This window comes from Rhodnius prolixus, unplaced genomic scaffold (genome assembly GCF_049639745.1).
Source record: "Rhodnius prolixus isolate KJV_2025 unplaced genomic scaffold, Rpr scaffold_3, whole genome shotgun sequence".
In the NCBI taxonomy this organism is placed as follows: Eukaryota; Metazoa; Arthropoda; class Insecta; order Hemiptera; family Reduviidae; genus Rhodnius; species Rhodnius prolixus.
The window spans coordinates 20,894,756-20,916,468 of record NW_027411603.1 but is presented as its reverse complement, the minus strand read 5'-3'; the positions used below and the strand labels follow the sequence as shown (position 1 = coordinate 20,916,468).

General features: G+C 34.5%; 1 protein-coding gene across 1 annotated transcript in view; it reads left to right on the top strand.

The window, feature by feature from the left end:
- Positions 1-21,713, top strand: part of LOC141453579 (acetylcholine receptor subunit alpha-like) — a 338,623-nt gene that overhangs the window by 4,410 nt on the left and 312,500 nt on the right. The gene's annotated exons all lie outside the window — the stretch shown is intronic.

Sequence of the window (21,713 nt, the reverse complement as noted above, 5' to 3'; positions counted from 1 at the left end):
TCAACTTACTCACTCACTGCATTCAGAAGAATGTTTCAATAAATGAAATATGCGAAGGTATAAAAGTTTATTTTGTAGGAGTTATTGGATATTGTTGGAAACATGATTCAGTCTGCAGTACTGAATATTATCGTCGATTCTATCCGTCATATCACTTCTTCTTTTATATTTATTTATTTTTCAATCGTTGCGGATTTCCCTATAATCTCACTTTTGTTGTTAATGTGTTAATAGTTTAGTAGAATATACACTTATAACATTTGAATTAATTATTTATTGAAATCAAAATTTTGAACTTCAAAAGGTTGGAACAAAATAATTGAACCGTTTAATGGTCGACAAGTTTCCGTTGTCTCCTACATAAACAAAAGTCTCATTGTTCCTTAAGATAATAAGGTTTGTCTTCTAAGGGCTAGGCTAATCCAAGTTAGAGGTAGAGGTTTTTATGCTGCCTGAATGTAGATCATAATGTTGTAATTGAAAGAGATAAGAATGTGTAATACTTGTTCGATTATAATTCAACAAGTTAAAAGCCTAGGGCCTCAAGATCAAGAGGGGCCTACTTTCAAATTGTTAGCAAAATTAAAATTACACTATTCTAAATACATAACATATTATAATATTAACATTTAACATTTTGATATTCAGGGCGAACCAGTATTATGTACCTTCGATTATAAAAATAGTACCTACTTGTTTAAAATATTTCCTAACATTTTCTCAAATATTTCAGAGAGATCAGAAGTAAATTTTTAAAGGGAAATTTGTAACCTTTGACTTCCTTATTTTAAGACAATCTACTTGTCCATGTGAAAGAGTTTTCAATGAATTAAACAACTTGATAAACTAACACTGTTGTGTGCTCGTGAACACGTTTTTTTGCAAAACAAACGTAATTTCTCGGGCTAACATAAAAGGAATCCTGGAAAATGATATACCACGTTAGAAAGCCTATTAGATAAGGAAACATTTATAAAAAATGCCAACACCTTGTCTGATAATGATCTCATAAGGGCCTAATGAGTTTTCTTAAATATTTCGATTACTTATATTTTTCCAATATTTGGAGGAAGATTGAGGCTGTTTGGAGGATAACTTATGCTTCGAAATGATGTCAATTTTTAGAAAATTTATCTGTCTTACTAACCGTGTTATCAGAATCGAATTTGGACTAAAACTTTCTGAGTAATAACATTTTTATTGCAAAAAAAAGTAATGATTTTAGAAAAAAAAAAATTAAAGTGACATCACTCAAGAACAGTGGAAAATATGAAGTTGGCCAATACGTCATTGAACTCCACTTTAGATGTTCCACACACAGTAGGCCTATGAACATTACTTACTGGTTCACCCTGTACATATTATCAGAGTAGTGATGTATTTTATTATCTCTCATGTAATTTACAAACCTAAAAATGGGAGGTGAAAGGGCCTCATAAGTGGAATAGCCTAGTACCTCTTTTCATCTAAATTCTGCCCTGATTACAATTTTAAATTGTGATTTTTTACCTTTAAAAATAGTTAAATGAGATTAATGTGCGTTCTGAAAATAATGTTTATAAGTATTTGTTGATGAGAACTATGAAATAAAACTAATAAATGAAAATGTTTCAAAACACAAAGCAAAATATTTAATTGGTAAATTATAGAGATTTGATCTGATATGATATTTTGATAGTGTGCGCACAGAATATAATATAGAATATACGCACAATATAATATAATATATACCAAGGCATACTGGTATTTCATTTCAATGTTAACAATTAGAGAAAAAAATAATTGATATGATTTGATGGCTGATTTTGTACGTACAACTTTGAAGCGTGCACACACTAGACGAACTGAACACAGGTGGATTAATATTCTATAAGTTACAGAGTAAAACATTGTTGATGTTTACCCTTTTGTGATTCAATAGTAAACAAAGCAAATTTTATACACAAATATTACAAACAAATTTACTAAACATTATTGTTCTGGAACCAAATAATTGGACTTGCTCACTGTATAAGGGAAAAGTGGAAACACTGTATTATCTTATTAATTTGTGTAACAAAAGTAATAATTGCCAAATTAAATATATATTTTATGGAATTTTTAATCAATGAAAACATGAACAAATAAAATTTTATGGATTTTAATGGTGGTATACAAACTTCATTAACGTTGATGCGAAGTTCGGTTTTGTTTTTAATAAAACAGAGTATGAAGTCATGGAGGGTGGAAAACATTTTTTTTTGTTTAAATACAAAATAACGGCTCGCGGGGCTCGAAATTATCGAATCTTCCACCTTGTAACTAGTCCGTATTAAAATCCATTACACCAGGTTCAAACCGATTTTTTTTTAAATTTATTAAGTTGTCTACAATCTGTATATACATATGTACAATAAGTAAATCAGGAAATACAAGATTAATTGGTACGTGAAGAGTAGGAGGAGTGAAACTACCCAGTGACAGCACTCTCTACGGGATATAATGATCTCTAGGTCTTCAGACATCAAGGAAGTCGCGGGGCCATTGGCGATTCAGACTGCGAGGTGAATTGTCAGAGGAAGCGAGGGACAGTACAAGGGTATTAGAGCTAGTCGAGAGAGCAGTATGGAATTTTTGATATTTAGTTATTTGGTGAACGAAGGGAATGTTGAGGTCGGTGTGAAGAGTGAGGTTAGTCACGTAGAAAGGAGCGTAAGCTATCTGTCGCAGTAATTTTGATTGAAATGTCTGTACAGTCCGTATGTTTGTAGGTTTGGCTGAACCCCCACAGCTCTAGTCCGTAAGTCCACATAGGTTTGAGGATAGTACTGTACGAATATATTGCGTTTGAGATCAATGGGTAATTTGGAGCGTCGTCCAAGAAGTCTGTAAAGCAGTTTAGCAAGTTTTGTCATTGCTTGTCTTTTAAGTCTAGTGTGTGGGTTCCACGTGAGTCGTTAGTCTATGTAGAGCCCAAGGTAGCGCACCAGATCTGTACAAGGAAGAGGATTGCTGTTGAAGAGGCCAGGTGGACAGGAGCCCCGCCGGAGAGTAAACAGCTGGCATTTCTGTGGGTTCATTTTAAACCGCCACTTCTTTGCCCAGGATTCTATTTTATGTAAGTGTGTCCTGTAACTTGTATGAAGCTGATGTAGGATGTGTACTTGTAGCTAGTATGGCTGTGTCGTCTGCATACTATGTTTAGAGTAGTGTAGAGGGTTGTACAGGTATGTCTGATGTGTATACTGTGTAGAGAACGGGGCCAAGTATACTCCCCTGCGGGGCACTTCCGCCCCCACTGACGAGAAAGAAGAGATTGTGGAGCCAGTAATAACTTGAAAGAATCTTTCAGAAAGATAGGAGCGCAAAACCTAAATTCTAAATTCAATAAAAAAGTAAGGAAATCAAATTGAAATTTACGCGAATAAGCGTATTGTAAATGTGAAATCTTGGTTTGAAGCTGAACTCCCATGGCAGTAAATAGAAGGTATTTGAGGATAGATAGATAATGGAGTACAATCAGAATGTGTAACGTTCTATTATCATTAGTGCTCCGTTAGGTTATTGTTATCCCTAAGGATTTGTTCCTAGGGATTGTGTCTCTCTAACAAACTTCGATAACAAACAGTTCCACACTTCTATTTGATATCTCCAATACTGTTTCACAAACAATTAACTATTTCACGCTAACTTTTTCATTACAAAGAATAAATTGGTGTAAAAAAAAACGTTATTCCATTTGTTGTTGATGTTGAACTGACAAAACCTGTTCTTGTTTAAACCATTCACTTAGAATGATGGAAAAAATATATATTTTTTTTTCTACATTGTACGCAAAAAAATATATTAAAATAACAAACGTTAGAGGAAGTTTTATAAAACATTTCTGAGTGAGATCGATGATTATGAATAAACTTAAAAGGTTTTTGCTGAGTAACAGTTGGTCTCCGTTAAAAAAAGTTGCAGCTCTCTGGTACTTTTCGTCTTTGAAATGTTTTCTTCACACAGACTTACGCAGACAATGATTAAAAACAAATTTCCAGGATCTTAAAAAAACCCCGTTCGAAACAGGTGTTTCATTTGATAAACTCTGAAGTTTTTTAACTATAGTATGAGAAACTAAAAATTAAAGTTTAGGAAATCCTTCTTCCGGCCCACGACTATCTCTTAAAACAATATTTTAGCATTACCTTTAATTTAGTTAATATGAACGTGGTAAAACCAAAAATTGTACTAAAAATTATAATTTAGAGTTTGATTTAACTCTAAATTATAATTTAGAGTTAAATCAAACTCTAAATTATGTTTTGAAGCAACCTAAGAAGCTCCTTTGCAGGAAGCCAAGCCTATGCTCAACAAAGGTAGTTTCTAACTTATTTTTGGAAGTAACAGTTAGAAAGATAGGACTTGAGGATGTAACACTACGGGAACGGTCCTCTTCATTTTCTAAAGTTGTTAAAGTGCCACACCCCTTTCTTTACATTGAGGAAGGCTCCCATGCAGCATTACTTCCGCTCAAGAAGAGCTGTGGTGTTGAATAGTAGAAACAGTAGAGTGTGGCCTATTGAATCCCAACAGATATTCAGGGATTACGTTGGTAGTTTCAAGGTAAGAAAGTATTAGTTTTTAAAGAAGTATTTTCCTATGATTTCATCTAGAATGGGAAGAAAACTTATGATGATATAAATTGGGAAGATTTTTGATGTTTCCAGTTTAGGAATCATACGAATAATAGAAAATTTCCATTAGATGGGGATATTATAGTTCTTAGGATAGGTACGTTAAAAATATAAAGAAGAAGTACAGAAAGGATCGCGAGAGAAATACCGCAATCAGAGCTAATATGAAATTGGATGCTGCAGAAAACATTAAGAAAGAAAAGCAGCAGAATGGGTTTGGCCAGCTCATTAGGAAATGGGTTAGCCCAGGAGAGGTTATAAAGATATTAACTTTCAACACGCGTTCGTAACATGAAAATCCCATGTTCAGTTTTCAAAATAAATCTTAAGATATAAATTTTCAACCTTTTAAAAAAAAGAAATCTTAGTAGTTCTCAGACAATTTTTCAAATAATTTTAAATTTTGTTTCATTTTTTTTTGTAAATTTTATCTTTTTAACCATTTTTGCCAACCAAAAAAACCTAACTTTCTTTTTTTTTAGATAAAGAATTCTTTCTAGAATAATTGATGCACAGCTATTTCCTAGCAAGTTTCCTCTTGAATTTATTTTATTATTTGATAAGTAAAAAGGCATTAGTGACATCTCGAGTCTCGAACTCGAGTTTTAATATATTATAACTTTTACGATCCTCTGTGTGGAGGAAGTCGTAATCCATGATATATTGGACAGTTCAAAACGCAACGAGCCATGAATACAAAAACAGGTACATTTAGACATGACGTTTCTATAGTAACTAACTATACGTATCGTCCTTTTTTAAAAAAACAAGAATAAGTCATCAAGTTTAATGTACTTTTCAAATTAATAATGATAAAACATTTTTTAAAAAATCATATGAATGTGGTATAAATGAAAATTCAATTTCCCTTAATATGTTACAAAAATCTTCTAATTTGGTATGGTCTCTGCAGTTAAAGAGTTTTTCTGAGCACCTTTCTCCTTTTATAACCATAATAATTTTGAAATAGCTGTACAATGTCCATATCACAATAAACATATGTCGCCTAAAATCATTTTTCTAGTGAAATATTCAATAAAAATATTAAAAGTACGAGGGTCGTTTGAAAAGTCCGTGCAAAGTCAGAGAGATAGCACCACTGGCGCGTATCAAGGTTATGTTTAGTTAGTAGCATCTCTTGGAAGAACACACACCAAGTTTCAGCCAGATCGGTCTATTTCTTTGTGTTTGGCATTCGTTTGAATCGAGGAAGTCGATTGATTTTCAAAAAATGGACGAAAAAGAATTTCGTTTGTTGATTAAACACTACTTTATGAAAGGCAAAACGCCTCAGGAGACTAAAGAGAAGCTTGATAAACATTATGGTGACTGCACGTTCGATTAGAACAGTTTATAAGTGGTTTCAAAATTTTCGGAGTGGCCATATGGGCACAAGTGACGCTGAACGTCCTGGACGCCCTGTTGAGGTTACTACTCCAGAAATCATTGACGAAATCCATGATATGGTGATGGATGACAGAAGAGTGAACGTGCGTGAGATTGCTAGTGCTGTGGGCATCTCGAATGAACGGGTACATAATATTTTGCATCAACATTTGGACATGACACAGCTATCCGCAAGATGGGTGCCGCGATTGCTCACGCTTGACCAAAAACGAAATCGTGTGAAGTGTTGCAAGGACGGTTTGCAGCTGTTCCAGAAGAATCCGCAGGACTTTAAGCGTCGTTTCGTCACTGTGGATGAAACATGGATACATCACTACACTCCTGGGACCAAAGAACAATCTAAACAATGGGTTACCAAGGGGGAATCTGCGCCAAAAAAGGCGAAGACCGTTCCTTCGGCCGGAAAGATTATGGCGACTGTCTTTTGGGATTCGCAAGGAATAATCCTCATCGACTATCTGGAAAGGGGTAAAACTATTACAGGTGCATATTATTCATCATTATTGGACCGTTTGAAGGCCGAGCTGCAAGAAAAACGCCCACGATTGGCCCACAAAAAAGTCCTTTTCCATCACGACAACGCACCAGCTCACACCTCAGCAGTTGTGGTCGCAAAATTAATGGAAATAGGGTTCCAACTCGTTTCACATCCCCCCTATTCTCCAGACTTGGCTCCCTCGGACTACTATTTGTTCCCCAATAAGAAGAAATGGCTGGCGGGAAAAAGATTTTATTCAAACGAGGAGGTGATTGCAGAAACGAATGGCTATTTTTCAGACTTGGACAAATCCTATTATTCGGAAGGGATCAACAAACTAGAGCAGCGTTGGACGAAGTGTATAAGCCTAAAAGGAGACTATGTTGAAAAATAAAAAAGGTTTACCCCAAAAAATTAAGTAGTTTTTATTTTTACACGGACTTTTCAAACGACCCTTGTATATGTATCAGTTATTTCGTTAAGATTAAAACTCAAGTTTATTTTTCTTGTATTTTTTATAATTATATTTCTTTTTATCTTTACGTTTGGAGGTCACAAGTCATAAAAAGTATAGATCTATAGATAAATTAGTTAAAAAGTTTTAAAAGAATCGATTGAAAATCCATTCAATATAATGGTAATAGTAGCAGTCTTAGGATTTTGACCAAATCTTTATTTTGGCGTTCTTTGATTAAGCACCTAGGAGAAATATCAAATTAGAGCTTTTTGCGTTCTATCGTTTCTGAGTTATGGTGACAACAACCAGATAGAAATACAAAAAAGGGACACATTCAGACCAATTCGTAAAACAAAAAACAAAAAAAAAAAACGCTTTGTCGTACTAAGGGTGAATCAAAATCAAAAATCGGCACGATTGGAATGCTTTCATTATTTTTTAGGAGGAAGAGAAATTTAAAAAATCACTTTTTTATGTGGAAACTTGAATTTGAAAATTTGACATGGTCGCCATGCTTTTCTTCCTATATATATAAGGAAGTGAATATTAAGGGTGATGCCTCAACCTTCAGTAATAGTACCGCTTTAAGGACTAAAATACAGCCGGAAATCCTATATTTATTATTCAAATAAAAAGAAAAAAGAAAAATATGGTTCATGTTTAAACATAAAACGTTGACCCTTTTGGTGTACACTGCAAGAATAAACGCTGGCCCAAAGCTTTAGAATGGCCTGTGGAAAATAAATGTTGTTTGCGCGTGATGTATTTACTTGACTAAGACACAATGCTCGTCATGCTCTTTCAAAAGTTTCCTTTTAAAAAAAAAGAAAAAAGACAAAACAAATCTCTTTGATCTCTTCTCATGATAACAGCATAATAAACCTTACTTCGTAATTAGTATTTTCTAACTGGGGTAGGTTTTATAATCTTTTACAAAGTTGTCAAATTACAATACTTAATTATCTTTTGAATTAAAGTGGGAAAAAATGCGCATTTTTTTGTGAAGGACTAATAAAGTCTAAGGTTTGCAGTATGAATAATGGCTTCTCTTCGCAGTAATTGTGGCCTTCGTTACTAACTGCTAGCATAATCCTTCTCTCAGGCTGAGTGTACATTGTAAGTCCCTCGGCGAAGGAGGCGAATCCTAAAGGCTCACACTAAAAAAGCATGTACGCTAAAACAGGACGAATTTAAAAAAAATTATTGACAAAAGCTTTGTGAAATCTGAAATGTCTTTCAACTAATTAACACTTTTTTTACTCTTTTTTTTTCTACTAGCAACAGAATTATTGTGAAATTTTAGAAGGTTAAACCGAAAATATCCGTTTTGCGGCCTACCGAGACCAAAAAAAGTGATGTTTGGAAAATGGTCCATACCAGAAATGTTAGCGAGATCTGCACACAGTTCAGTATTGACGAGGAAGGACAATAGTGAAAATCACTGAATAGTTACCATTGAAAATTATATTTTAACCCAATAAGTTACCCACAAGAAAATTCTCTGAGAACATAATCTGAATAGAAATATTATAATGATTTTAATGAAATGGATGAGCTATATATTTATAAAAGTTTTTAACAAAAAAACAAAATGAGAAAATAACTTTTTCTTACAAAAGAAATGAATTCAATGTCTATTTTTGATGCAGAATGCCCTGCCACGGCCTAACGTTCTCGATCCCAAACTTTCTTTAACAACTTCTGTTTTTCAAAAAAAGTTCCTTGTGCTATAGGGATAACGTTAGCCAAAATTTTTAACAGGCTGAAGCAGCAATAATTTTAGCAATCCCCAGCACTCACCAGTTCCTTCCAGCTGGCCAATCCTTACTTTCAGAGCCTGTCTCAATTACTTTCTTCTAGTTCATTTTCACTTTCTATCTTTATCCATATTCCAGCTGGAGTTTTTCACTTAGATCTGCTGCTGATGCGAAGACGTCCCCGTTTCCCGAGGACAGTCCCTGAATTTGTACTTCTGTTCCCGATTGAAAAGTGTCCTCGGAATGTCCCCGCTTTCGATATCAATGTCCTTAGTCCTAAAATCATTAAGTAGCAGTAACTAGTAACATTAAGAGAAATAAATATTTCATATGATTCAGAAGTTCCTATTTTCAACAGTACAGAAGTAAATTTTCAGTAAAGTAACTTGTATTTTCCATCCCTCGTTTGTTTTTGTCCAACAATGAAACGAAAGTAATAACTTATAAGTATAGCAAGATGTTTACTAGGTTGCCCAGGTTATCTTACAATTTGATACCACAATTTTTCAATCTTGAAATTCAATAGTTTTGATTGTAATCAAAGAGTTTTCTCAGCAATGAACATGATATGAAATTCAGAGCGATCAAGGATGAGAGTTAAAACAATGCGTTCTATTTTAACTATCATCACTAACTTTCCTACGACTTGTCAAGAATTTGCTACAAAACTTAGTTCAAGAGATGGACATATTACAAAAAAATACATTCATCACAAAAATACTTGTGACTTAAATTGTGTCTGAACAAAAATATTATGTTTTAACAAGTATTAATAATTATATTTATAGTGTACAATAATAGTAAAGTATTGAATTTACCTCGAAAAACTTGACTCTTATCAGTGGACAACAGTAACGTTACGACCATGTTTGTAAATCCCTAAAGAAACCCTTATCTATTCCAATCTACAGCTCACTCTCAATATTCCTCCACTTGCCACCAGAAGAATTTATTATGACCTCTCCTTTCTCTGCAAAATTCTCCATTCTCAAATAGACTGTCCTTACCTTCTTTCTCTAATTTCTTTTAATATCTCATCCCATACTACACGACATTCTTCTCCATTCAATGTACCGTACTGCAAACATAATTACGTTTTTTTACTCCCCTATCTTTCGTATGATGCGGACAGCCAATCATTTTAACTTAGATTTTTTTGGCACAGATATACAAAATTTGATAAATAAAGCCAGATGTCAACCATTTCTTTGAACTATTTGTATTGTATAAATCTTTATAATAACCTCTAAAAGGTAAAATAAAATTCTAAAACCTAAATATAAACCTAAATTATAAATACCTAAATTTGTATTGTTTATTATATTAATATTGTTGTTTCTGTAAATTGGATATTGATCCGTTTTTTATTTAAAAATAAAATAAAATCATTTGTATACATGGAGCTGCCAGGTGTCCCCGGATTTCAGGTAAAAAATCTGATAACCTTAGCATAATATGTACAAAGTAATCTGAATATTACTTTAGTGTTGCATTTTTTTCTCCTTAGAGCAACACCAGACGAAAGTAAGCAAATGAGCAGGGATTCGAAGGACTCGCATTAACTGGATATTGTTATCATGAGAGAACTCTATATGCTGGTGCATATTATAGCAGAAAATCTTAGGAAGCTCAAACGAGTGTAAATCTATAAGGTGAAGTTTCCCTCATACGAGTATAACATGGCCACCGTGTTGAATGACTTGCCGAGCTGTGAGTTGGGTACACAACCAGCCCGATTTCCGAAGTTTTTTTTCTTTACATTTCAACTTCTGCTCCTGCAATAGGCGATGTCTTAACGAGAGATCAATACCAAATACCAAAATCGATAACACGCTTTAAATGAATACATAAAAAAAAATTTAATGAACATTCCTTCTTTCAGTTTTGTTCAAAGCCATTTTTGAACCATATTATTGAAGTTATATTGAATTCTTGTCTTAAACATTAATCAAACTTTCATTTTATTTATTTAATACGATTATTTTTAAATTAAGTTCAAATGCCCATGCTACAGAGAACTGTTTTTAATCAATCTTATTTAAAAAAAAAAAAAATTTAAACATGCCAATTATTCTATGCCAATTAAACATGCCAATTATTCATTAAAATTATATCATTACTCAGGAGAAACATTCCAATTAAAAATTGTAGTAAATGGGTACTGCATACCATTATGTTGCTTTTTCCAGTCTCCATAGTTTCTAGTCAATGCTAGTTAACAGAATGAAATGAAAACTTTTAAAAAGATTGTTTAGTACCTTCACTATTCCAGCACCACAAAATAAATTATAAATTTAATCTTAATTATCTAAAAGAAAATGGATTAATTTTTAAAAAACATAGCATGAAAAAAGGTCAAAATTTAAAAAGAAATCAGTTAAAACAAAATAAAATAAAATGAAAAATGAAGCAAAGAAATAGAGTGAACAGTTTACAAACAGAGATCGGAGTATGTGTTAGTTTTGTAGCCAATATTTCCCTAGAAATCTAATTATAAAGTACATAGTGAAAGACCAGTATGGCTGTGGTATAAGCTCGAACTAATTTAATTAAATTCTGTGCTTTAATTTATTATCACAATATCACAAACACAAACATCCTCTAAGAATAAGTACCTAATAATATTAGGAGAATTTTCTTAATTTATGTTAATATTTCTAAATACTTGACTAAATCTCTCCATGAAGTTTTTTTTCGTTTAAGAATATTTGATCTAAATAAAATTCAGTTTTTAGTTAGACTGTAAAAAGTTGCAGTGATTGCAAGGGCCCATTTAATCAATGCTGAATCACATTTTAGATATTACTGTCTTCCAATATTGCAGAATATTATATTACCTATAATTAATTATTTTAATAATAAAATTCATTCCAGGTTAGCACAGAGAAAGATAGTGGGATTTATTAGCTTTTGATTTAAGTATTTTACTAAAATGTGTGCATGTAAAATAAAAAGCTTCCTTTTCTTTAAATCCGTACAATGAAGGTTTTATAGCAATACATTTCAATGTGCGCTTTGCATCAGAATTTTCCCAAACAATTTTTAATTAGTTAGGGGACATAGCTTTAAATATCTTTTATTTTATCCGTCGCTGCTTGTATGTTTATTGTTTCCCTGACAGTGCTGTGAATAAACATGTCTAAGGGACAAAATCGAAGATATTATCCAGCACTTTGGGCTACCCATATTTTCAATAGCTTTAAAGATCAAACTCCATCATAGTTCAAAGTAATGTATAGCCATAACATCAGATTTCACAAATTGAATTAGATATAATTAGTGGTTTGAAAGAGGAGCCTTACGGAAAATGTTATTAATTAAGTATATATATTTTTTAACTATTCACTTCCTTAGACAACATTCAAGGGATCTCAAATGTAAAATAGAGAGGAGCATTGACACAGAATGAGCTTTTACGGCAGGGGTCCCCAAACTACGGCCCGCGGGCCACATGCGGCCCCCTGAGAACATTTATCCGGCCCTCCCCGCACTTCCGGAAGGGGCATCTCTTTCATTGGTGGTCAGTGAGAGGAGCACTATATGTGGCGGTGCCGCAAAGCGCAGCGTCGCTCATGTACAGTACTACTTCCGATGACGCGGGTCGGACACATCACGGCTCCGAAAGCAGTGTAAAATAACAGCAGAAGTAGGAAGAAAGACGAAGCACTATAACTAAACCGGACATTGGACCATCTCATTAGCCAAAAGCAGGCCCATAATTCCCACAGAAATACTGGGCAGTTTGGTGATTTAAATTTACTTGTTCTTTATTTGAAATATTCTATTTGTTCCCGTTTTTTTTTTTGTTTTTTTTACTTTAAAATAGTTTGTTTCATAGTCCGGCCCTCCAACGGTCTGAGGGACAGTAAACTGGCCTCCTGTGCAAAAAGTTTGGGGGGCCCCTGTTTTATGGGGATAAAAAAGAGTGAGGACATGTCAAGTTACCACACAGGAACCGCCCATATAACTCGCCATTTAAGATCGTAAAAAAAATTGTTACTCTTTTTAAATGCAGGAAGAGTCGCCTTGCAAAAGAATCAATTCTTTTAGAGGTATTCCGATCGTTTTAGCTCATCTCATCATCAAAAATATCTTTACAACAAAGGTGTCCTTCTTTGTCTCAGCCTTCGTACCATATTTTGCACAAGCTGGCCTTAGAAATTGTCCTTCGACGATAAGCCATACAGGTATGGTTTCAGATCTATAAAGGTGCGCAGAATCAATAAATTGTATATAAAAAAATCAGGCGGCGCCAAATTTATCTATAAATCTGGAATTGTTTCTTTTGATTAAGCAGGAATGTGTTTATCTAAACCGAAACTTTTTTTCTGAACCACGATTCAAAACTGTTCGTGAAGTTGTTTTTGATAAATTCTCCCGAAATAAACAAATCTTAAGCCTTGTGTCTTAATTCATTATTTATTTATTGCGATGCTCCAACCAGGCTGTACGCTTGCTACCTCTTTAAACTAACTTACACCAATTAAGTACAATTTAAGTAGTAAAATGATAAGAACCACACAGATAAGCCACGTGGCTATATTTGAAGTTTTCAATTCTTCCTCTAAAAAACTATTAAAAATTAATAAATGAAAAAATATATTAACTTCTAAATTATTTAACCACTAATTTAAAAAAAATTCTTCAAATTGTTTTTTAAAGCTAAAATATTTTCTTAACCTGTATAGCAATTTTGCAAAAAAAGGATTCAATGACAATTGAACTAAGTGGCTAATTCATGTACTAGATTCATATTTTGTGTTGCAGCATTTTAATAAATTTTTACAAAACGTTAACACAAACTTGAGATCTTAATAAGCAGTACTAAATAAATTTTATTTAGCTAAGGACAGGATTAAAAATGTAAGATTTTCTCTAGCTTAAAATTTCTTACATTTATTGAATAAAAAAGGTAGACTCTCTAATTTCTAATGCAAAGATACTATTTTTCAGAAAGGCTGAGATACATCAGTTTCTTTTTGATATATTTTGTCATTTGATACCATTTATTTTATTGGAATAAAATTCTTGCCTACATATTTGATAACTTGGAAAGTCACATGGTATTTGTTACTGATATTGTTACTAAATTCAGAATTGTGAATTACGAGAGATAATATTTTCCAGCGAATCTATTAATCGAAAACATTTATTTGAATCGTTTATCAAACTTATTGGAATGCTAGTGGGAAATAGTGCACTCTACTGGAAACGCCCCAATATTAACATTTCTAGGGTTTACTTTAATAAATTATTCTTGAAATTTCTTCAGAAAAATGTTGCAAAGAAAATAATATTTGTGAATATTTGTATTTCTTTTTACTTACTTCAAAATGAAACTTTTTTCACGTTCATGGCTTTAATTTTACGTTAGTTCAGCCAACTAAATAAACACTATTTTCAGTTTTTTATTTTGTTCATTCTTTTCAAGTAACTTACATGGGTGAATAAAGAAGTAAATAAAGTTTTTGGTTTTATTATTATTTGTTTAAAAAAAAGTAAAATATATAGGGACTTAGTAAAATGTATACAATACAGGATATAGCTGTATTTCATTGGTTCAATCATTTCAACAAAATGTTTCTTTGTGTTAAATAAAACATGAGATTCTGAATACAATAATACATCTGTTCTGTGTTTGGTTTTCTGGTTCTTTATAAAACGCTTTTATCTCAGCATTAATTTTGTCCTTTCAGCATCATGTTGACCTATTGCGAATGATTATTTGTTGTATTTTATTAACTATTTATCAAACTGATTTATCTATATTTTGACCAAAATTTTTCTATTCACTACGTTCCTAAATCAGGTTAATAAAGAAGCGTTGTGGTAAGGATATTTTGGAATTCACTAGCAGTGCTAAAAAAAGTCAGCAAATTCTAAGTGATTTGCGATTTTACAATTCGGACAGCTAGAAATTTCAGGTTGTCCTACAAGAATCTTGTTCAAAATAGCATCTTCCTTACTTAAAACTTAATGAAAGACTTCTAAAAACAAAACTTAAAATTCATTAATATTGATGTACAGTAGGGAAAATAATAGGCGCTAATGACCATAGGCGTCGATGCGCCGGAAATAAATAATACAAATAAATAAAATAAAATAATATTGTACAAAAACTCTTAGCATAGTTGGGTAAAAACTCAATGGTATCAATAGGGAGAAGTGATCACGCAGCAGGGCAAAAGGAGCTACATATGAAAGCGCAAAGAAATTTCTGCAATGGACATTAAAGGGTCCGATATTGAAAGATACAGTATTTATGCTCTTAATAAAACTGAAAACAAATAAATATCAATGAAACAGCTGCACTCTGTTGAAAAGGTTATTGGAAATTGGCGAAACAGGTTTATGGGTGCTTTGGAAATTAATTGAGAGCAATAGCCTGTATTTTTTTTTTTTTTTTTTTTTTTTTTTTTTATTATTATTATTATTTTGCAACTGTATGCAGTACAATAAGCAAAAGTGATGAGTGAAAAGGGATGGCACAAATACACATGCACGCATATGCATATCCATACATATACGCGCACATGCATGTGCGCCAAGGGCGTGATTGGAGTGAACGACGACCATCCAGTGATGGAAGCCGTTAGTTCGCCAGATTGGCAAGCTTACACAGCAACCATCCTAGGAGGTCGGCGTTGTGTTGAGATGGTCGCGTGGCCACCGCCGCTTTAGTCTGCGTTGAGGATTAGAAGGAAGTGTTGTGGTAGACATGTTATGGATCAGAGGGTTGTAGTGATCGTGTAGGTTTGAATGGAGTTTTGTGTATCGAGTTTGGGCTATTTCAGAAACGAGAGGAATATTGAGATCAGAGTGTATAGTATGATTGGAGACGTAGAAGGGAGCGTTAACTATGGTTCTTAGAATTTTTGATTGTAAGGTCTGAAGTCGGTTGATGTTCGATTTTTTGGCACTTCCGTAAAGTTGTATTCCGTACGTCCATATTGGGGCAAGTATAGCGGTATATAGTGATCGTTTGTTTGTCAGGGTCAGTTTTGAACGTTTGTCGAGTAGTCTTTTCAACATTTTATACCTCAGATTGAGGTCAGTTCGTTTGAGTCTCGTGTGAGGGTTCCATGTTAGTCGTTTGTCAAGATGTAGTCCGAGATACCGTACTTGGTTAGTAATTGGTATAGATGTATTGTGGAAGGAGAGAGGAGGGAGAATTTTCTTGTTTAAGGTGAATACTATGTATTTAGACTTACATTCGTTCACTTTGATTCTCCACTTTTGCAGCCAAGGCTCGAGAAGATTTACGTGTGATTGGAGTGCACGGCTTGCTATTACAGGATCTAGATGAGGAGAAAGAATTGCAGTGTCGTCTGCGAAAGTGAAAGTAATTGTAGTCGGGTGAGTTGGTAAGTCGGCAGTATAGAGAATATAAAGTAAGGGGGCTAGAATGCTTCCTTGAGGAACTCCAGCGAGTATTGGAAGGATATGGGAAGAAGAAGAACCTTGTTTGACTTGGGAGAAACGGTCGGAGAGATAAGATTTAAGAATGAGGTAAAAGGTAGAAGGCAGTAGGCGTTTGAGTTTATAAAGCAGTCCCGTGTGCCATACCCTGTCAAATGCCTGAGATATGTCAAGGAAGACACCCGGGCAGTACTGCTTTAATTCAAGGGAAGTAGCGATTACATCCACCACTCGATGTGCTTGGAGAACAGTCGAGTGGCAACTCCGAAAACCGAACTGATGGTCAGGAATGATATTTAAAGGGACTATTTCAGTTTGGAGACGGAGTAGTAGAAGTTTTTCGAGGACTTTCCCCAAGATGGGTAGAAGGCTGATGGGTCGGTAAGAGCTTGGGATATGAGAAGGTTTATTTGGTTTAGGGATCATTGTTACAGAAGAGAATTTATAGAGAATAGGAAAGTAAGTGGTTCGAAGTACAGCATTATAAAGAGTAGTAAGAAATACTATTGCTTTCCTGGAGAGTTGTAAAAGGATGTTAGCAGTAATCAGATCATAGCCCGGACTTTTCTTTTTGGGAAGACAGTTGATTACGTCCATGATGTCTTTAGGAGTGAATGGCTTAGGAGGAGGTGAAAGTTGTAGAGGGATGTCCAGTTCTTTGAGAATATTTCCAGTATGTTGTAAGTCTTGTACGTCGTGATGAGGAGTGAAGACTGAAGAAAGATGTTCGGCAAAGTACTGGGCTCTCTCTTCGTCGGATTTAGCCCAAGAATTGTCCGGGCGTCTTAGTGGGTGAGAAGTTTTTCTATATTTAAGAATTCTTTTGGTTGCTGTCCACAGGGAGTTGTCTTCAGTTGTGAGTGATTGCGTATAAACAGAGAATTGGTCGTTAAAGTAGTCCCTTAGCTTTGTTGTCAGTTCTCTAGTGAGTTGGTTAAACAGTCTTTTGTGAGAGGGATATCTGGTGCGATGCCAAAGAGCTCTTGCGCGACGTTTGCGCGTTATCAATTCTCTCAAGTGTAGAGGTAGATTTAGAGGTAATTGTGCAGTTCTGTTGGGTGAAGTCCGTTGAGTAGAGTGCCAAATACTTTGCTGAATAGCGGCAGTCAAGTATGCCACGTTATCGTCTAGTTGTTGAGGAGTTTTTAAGGACACATTTAAGTTCAGTTTTTCGTCAAGAGTTTCTCGAAATAAGTCCCAGTCAACAGTTCCGTTTATTAGGGTTTGTCGTGGAAGAGCTTGTTTTGGGTGAATGTCAAGGGTTAGAATGACGGGGCTATGATCTGACGACAAGTCATTTAATGTGTGTATATCAGTGTGTAAAGAGGTAATATTAGAAGAGATAAAGAAGTCAAGAAGGTCAGGTCTTTTGCGAGGAGAAGTTGGCCAGTAAGTCGGTTGAGAAGGAGATAAGGAAATGTAACTATTTTGATTGAGGATAGTCCTAAGAGTTCGACCTCTCGGATTCGCCACCCGGCTGCCCCAACTCGGATGCTTAGCGTTGTAATCGCCACCACATATGAAACGAGACCCAAGAGAAGAGAGAAAGGATGAGAAATCGTTTTGATGGATATTGTGGTTAGGAGGACAGTAAACAGCTGCAAAAGTGTAGGAGAAGGGCTCTGTCAGTAAAGAGACTACTGTAGATTGTAGGAAAGGTGTAGCGTTGTAGGGAATTAAGAAATGTTGTAAAGAAGTTCGAATAAGTATTGCAGTTCCTCCAGGAAGGAGTCTGGAAACGACAGTTGTAAGGAGAGATATCAGAGGTGTGATGAGGGATTTGAAGTCTGTTAAGAAGCTTGTGAGAAGTGTATTGATGTCTCCTGTGGATGAGGTCGTGGGCATTTGAGAAATAGGAGGCGGCTGAGGTCCCGCGGCCACCCTTGCATATGATAGATTTTGGTTAGTGATGGGAGTATGCAGAGGAGGAAAGTTTCTTGACTGCTGTGTTGTTGGCGGTGGCTGTGGAATACTCCTTTGTGCTGACCGATGTTCGTACACGGGAGGCTGTCTCCGAGCTCGCTGCAACTCTCTGTACACCATACACCCTTTATAGCTGGCTGTATGGTCGCCGCTGCAGAGAGCACACTTGGCTGGTGTGGTTGGCATTTTGCCGCAATCTTGAGTAAAGTGCTCACCGGCACATTTAACGCACCTTGGTCTATGCTGGCAGTAGCTCTTCGTGTGCCCGTACTCCTGGCAGCGCTTGCACTGCACAACAATCCGTTGCTTGTGTGGCTCTTCGACCTTTATTCTAGAGTAACAAAGAGTTTCAATGTTAAAAACGTCTTTGTTATTTGGCCGTGGTTCGAGATCCACAAAGAAGAGAGGCAAAGTTTGTTTGGTGATTGGATGAATCACTGGTGCCACATTTCGAACAGTGTGGCCCAGCTCACTAAGTTCTTCTTTTATGAATTCGACGGGCACGCTTTGGTGGAGGTGTCTTAAGACTACTCTATAAGCTTTGTCCTCCTCTAATTGGAAAGTGTGGTAGTCCGCCTTATTTTGTTTGAGGTACCTGATGATGCCTCTGTAGCTGTCAACTGTTTTTGCGTGTATGACTAGATCCGTGATTCTTGCTTTGCATATAAAGGTATCTCTTCCCACGAGTTGCGATAATGCAGAGCATAAAACAGTGTACTGATTGAGGTTTTTTACGTAAATAGGAGGTGGCTTGTGGACAGGTATTGAGGCGGGCGCTGCAGTCTCCATGTCCTGTAGATCAGCCAAAGGAGCGAAGGGATTGTTGGTTAGAACTCCTGGAGGAGCTGTTACGGTCGCTGAGACTCGAGCTGAGACTTCAGGTTTCTGAGCGAGGGGCGTTGCTGGCTGAACAAAAACAGGAGGGTTTTGCGGTTGATCCGCAGTGCAGGTTGCAGTGCGCATGGGGCACTGAGGACTCTTCTTGGCAGAGGCGTTCCGTGAACTTTTGGTTTTTTTGATTTTTTTGGGGGAGACACCGGAAGGATAGTTCCTTTTGTAAGAAGTGGAGGTAGTGGACTCGTTGTCCGTGGAGGTAGCTATTACTGTGCGGTCACTAGAATTGCTCATCGTGAAAGAGAAATAAATAAGAGAATAACAATATAAACAGAAAGAGAGTAATAAAAAGTTAATAAACAAAAAAGAAAAGCGAACTAAATGCGTATGTACACAACTTAACACTAATAATAATATTTACAATTTAACATATGATTATAATTATAAACAAAATAATTAAAGTTACTGTCCAGGTTAAATTTGTACAATTACTTTTTAACTTTTTAAAATAAGTACTACTGCTATTATAGTTTATTAGATCCTAAAACCGAAATACTCACTAAAAATAATAAATGTCACATAATAAAAGCTAATAATATTGTTAATAAATTGTCACAATAGGAAAAGAAGGAAAAAAAACAAACTTCCGAACACAATGTACCGGAGAATGTTTTAGAAACAAGTACCACTTGAAGTAAGGTACTTACTTACCGAAAATCGGCACAAACAGTCCATGAATCACCAAAAACTTTTAATTTCAATAAGCACAATAAGTAATCGCGTCTTGCTTCAGCCTGTATTTAAATTTCAAAACTGCAGTCTCGCTTTGTTAAAAGACTCTTTGTGATACATTTTAATCTACCTGTGGTAATTTATTACTTTTGGAGCGCTAATAAATTAAAACTATGTTAAAATATAACAAAACAAATAATAAAGTAGAATACATTTGTTTTAAAGACTTTCAAAAGGTTTAAGTATCCTATTCAAATAATTATTTTCTTAGTTATTTTTTTTTCAAGAATCGTAACAATAATGGCAATTTACAATTGATTTCTATAGATCAGAACTACCTTAAAGAAGAGTGACTTTGCTTTGTTGGAATCAACGAATTTCCATGGAATGATATTGTTGATATTTTGGAATTATTCCATGAAAACGTATCAGGAAGAAATTACGTAAGACTTTATAGTCTTATTCAGGATATAGTTAACAGGAAAGGTTACACATTACGTTAAAAATCATTGTAACGTGGCACAAGTATTGCTAACATCATGCGAAACGCTTGTGCAAACTTCAAACAAAATTATATGACAGGAGCTGCTGGTATTTTTTCTAAACCAACTGAAGCAAATCTCAAGTTCACTCTAAGGTCGTAAATAAGTATTACACAGACACAAAAACACCCAATGTGATAAAACAACCATTGATATTATATTTTATCTTAATATGTAATTTATTGTTTTAATTTCTCGAGTAGACTTCCCATTGCAAACAATGTTCGTGATAGTTGTAACAATTGTAGTTAATAATTTACTCACAGAATTTATACTTGGCACGTATTTCAACTTAATATATTGTCTACAGGATTGTTGCATTGTGGTCCAGTTTGAGCTTATGTTACTCTGTTATTGCGTTGGAAAGCGAAATATATCCTGTATTATTATTATTCTGGATAGTGAACTATATTTGTTAGACAGGAATGCAGTTATAGTTCCTTTATTTTGGTGACATTATCTTCAACATGTAACTGGCCCCGCGCACATCTCCATTTCTAGGGATTATTACATTATTATTCACTCTTTCTTCAGACATATTTTAGTGTAACAGAAATGTGGTAATAAGTATTAGGCTTATTTATTTATTTAAACGTTTATTGTACAACAGAACAAAAATACTTTAAAAAATCTAAAAAACGTAAATGCCTTGGTCAAAGACCGTCAGGCGAGGTATTAGGCTTATTGTGAAGTAATGTTCTTGTTGTTTCCTAATAGCAAGTATTAAAGTGGTGCTCATGAAGGTTTAATTCTTTTTAAGAAGAATCCATACTAAATCATTTACAAACCTAAGAATTAATTCCAAATGACCAAACTTTTGGACACAATATGTGAATGCCGCTAAAGAAAAATAACGTAAAGGTTTATCTTTCTAATTTCATTTTGCTAAATGTAATTCCCACCATTGAACAAACAAATTATATACATTTTCTATAAAGAGCGATTAAGAAGTGAATTTTAGTACTATTATACTAAAACACTGTTATAGTAAATTGGCCAAGTTGAATAAGGCTATCTCTAACTTCAGAGGAACTGGATTAATCCAATATGAGCTCCAGTGGATCCTCCAGCACAGCGGCTTTCGTTTCTAGTGGTATTTGATAATAAGACAAGTTTTGATAAAATGAGAGCTTAGATATCATGCTGTCCGCAATTTAAAGCCAAACACAAAATTTAATTTGGTTTCTAGGTTTTGCTGCGTGAAATTTATCATTGCAAGGCCGAATGCTTCTTATTATTATCTGTTTTATTGAGAACAAAGACCTTTTTTTTAAAAAAATAAAATCGTTTCCTTAAAAAAATATAATAATTAATGAATTTGTAAATAAAGTTTTTTGGTGATTTTTTAAAATTTTAATGTAGAAACAAAATTTGCTAGTATTTTTTAATACTAAGGTTTCCGCAGGAGTTATAATCATTCTTTTGTTTCCCTTGCATGAAAGATTAAGGAAATATGGTCAAAATATAGCTTTTTGTCTAAATATGTGCACATATGTTTCGGGTCTA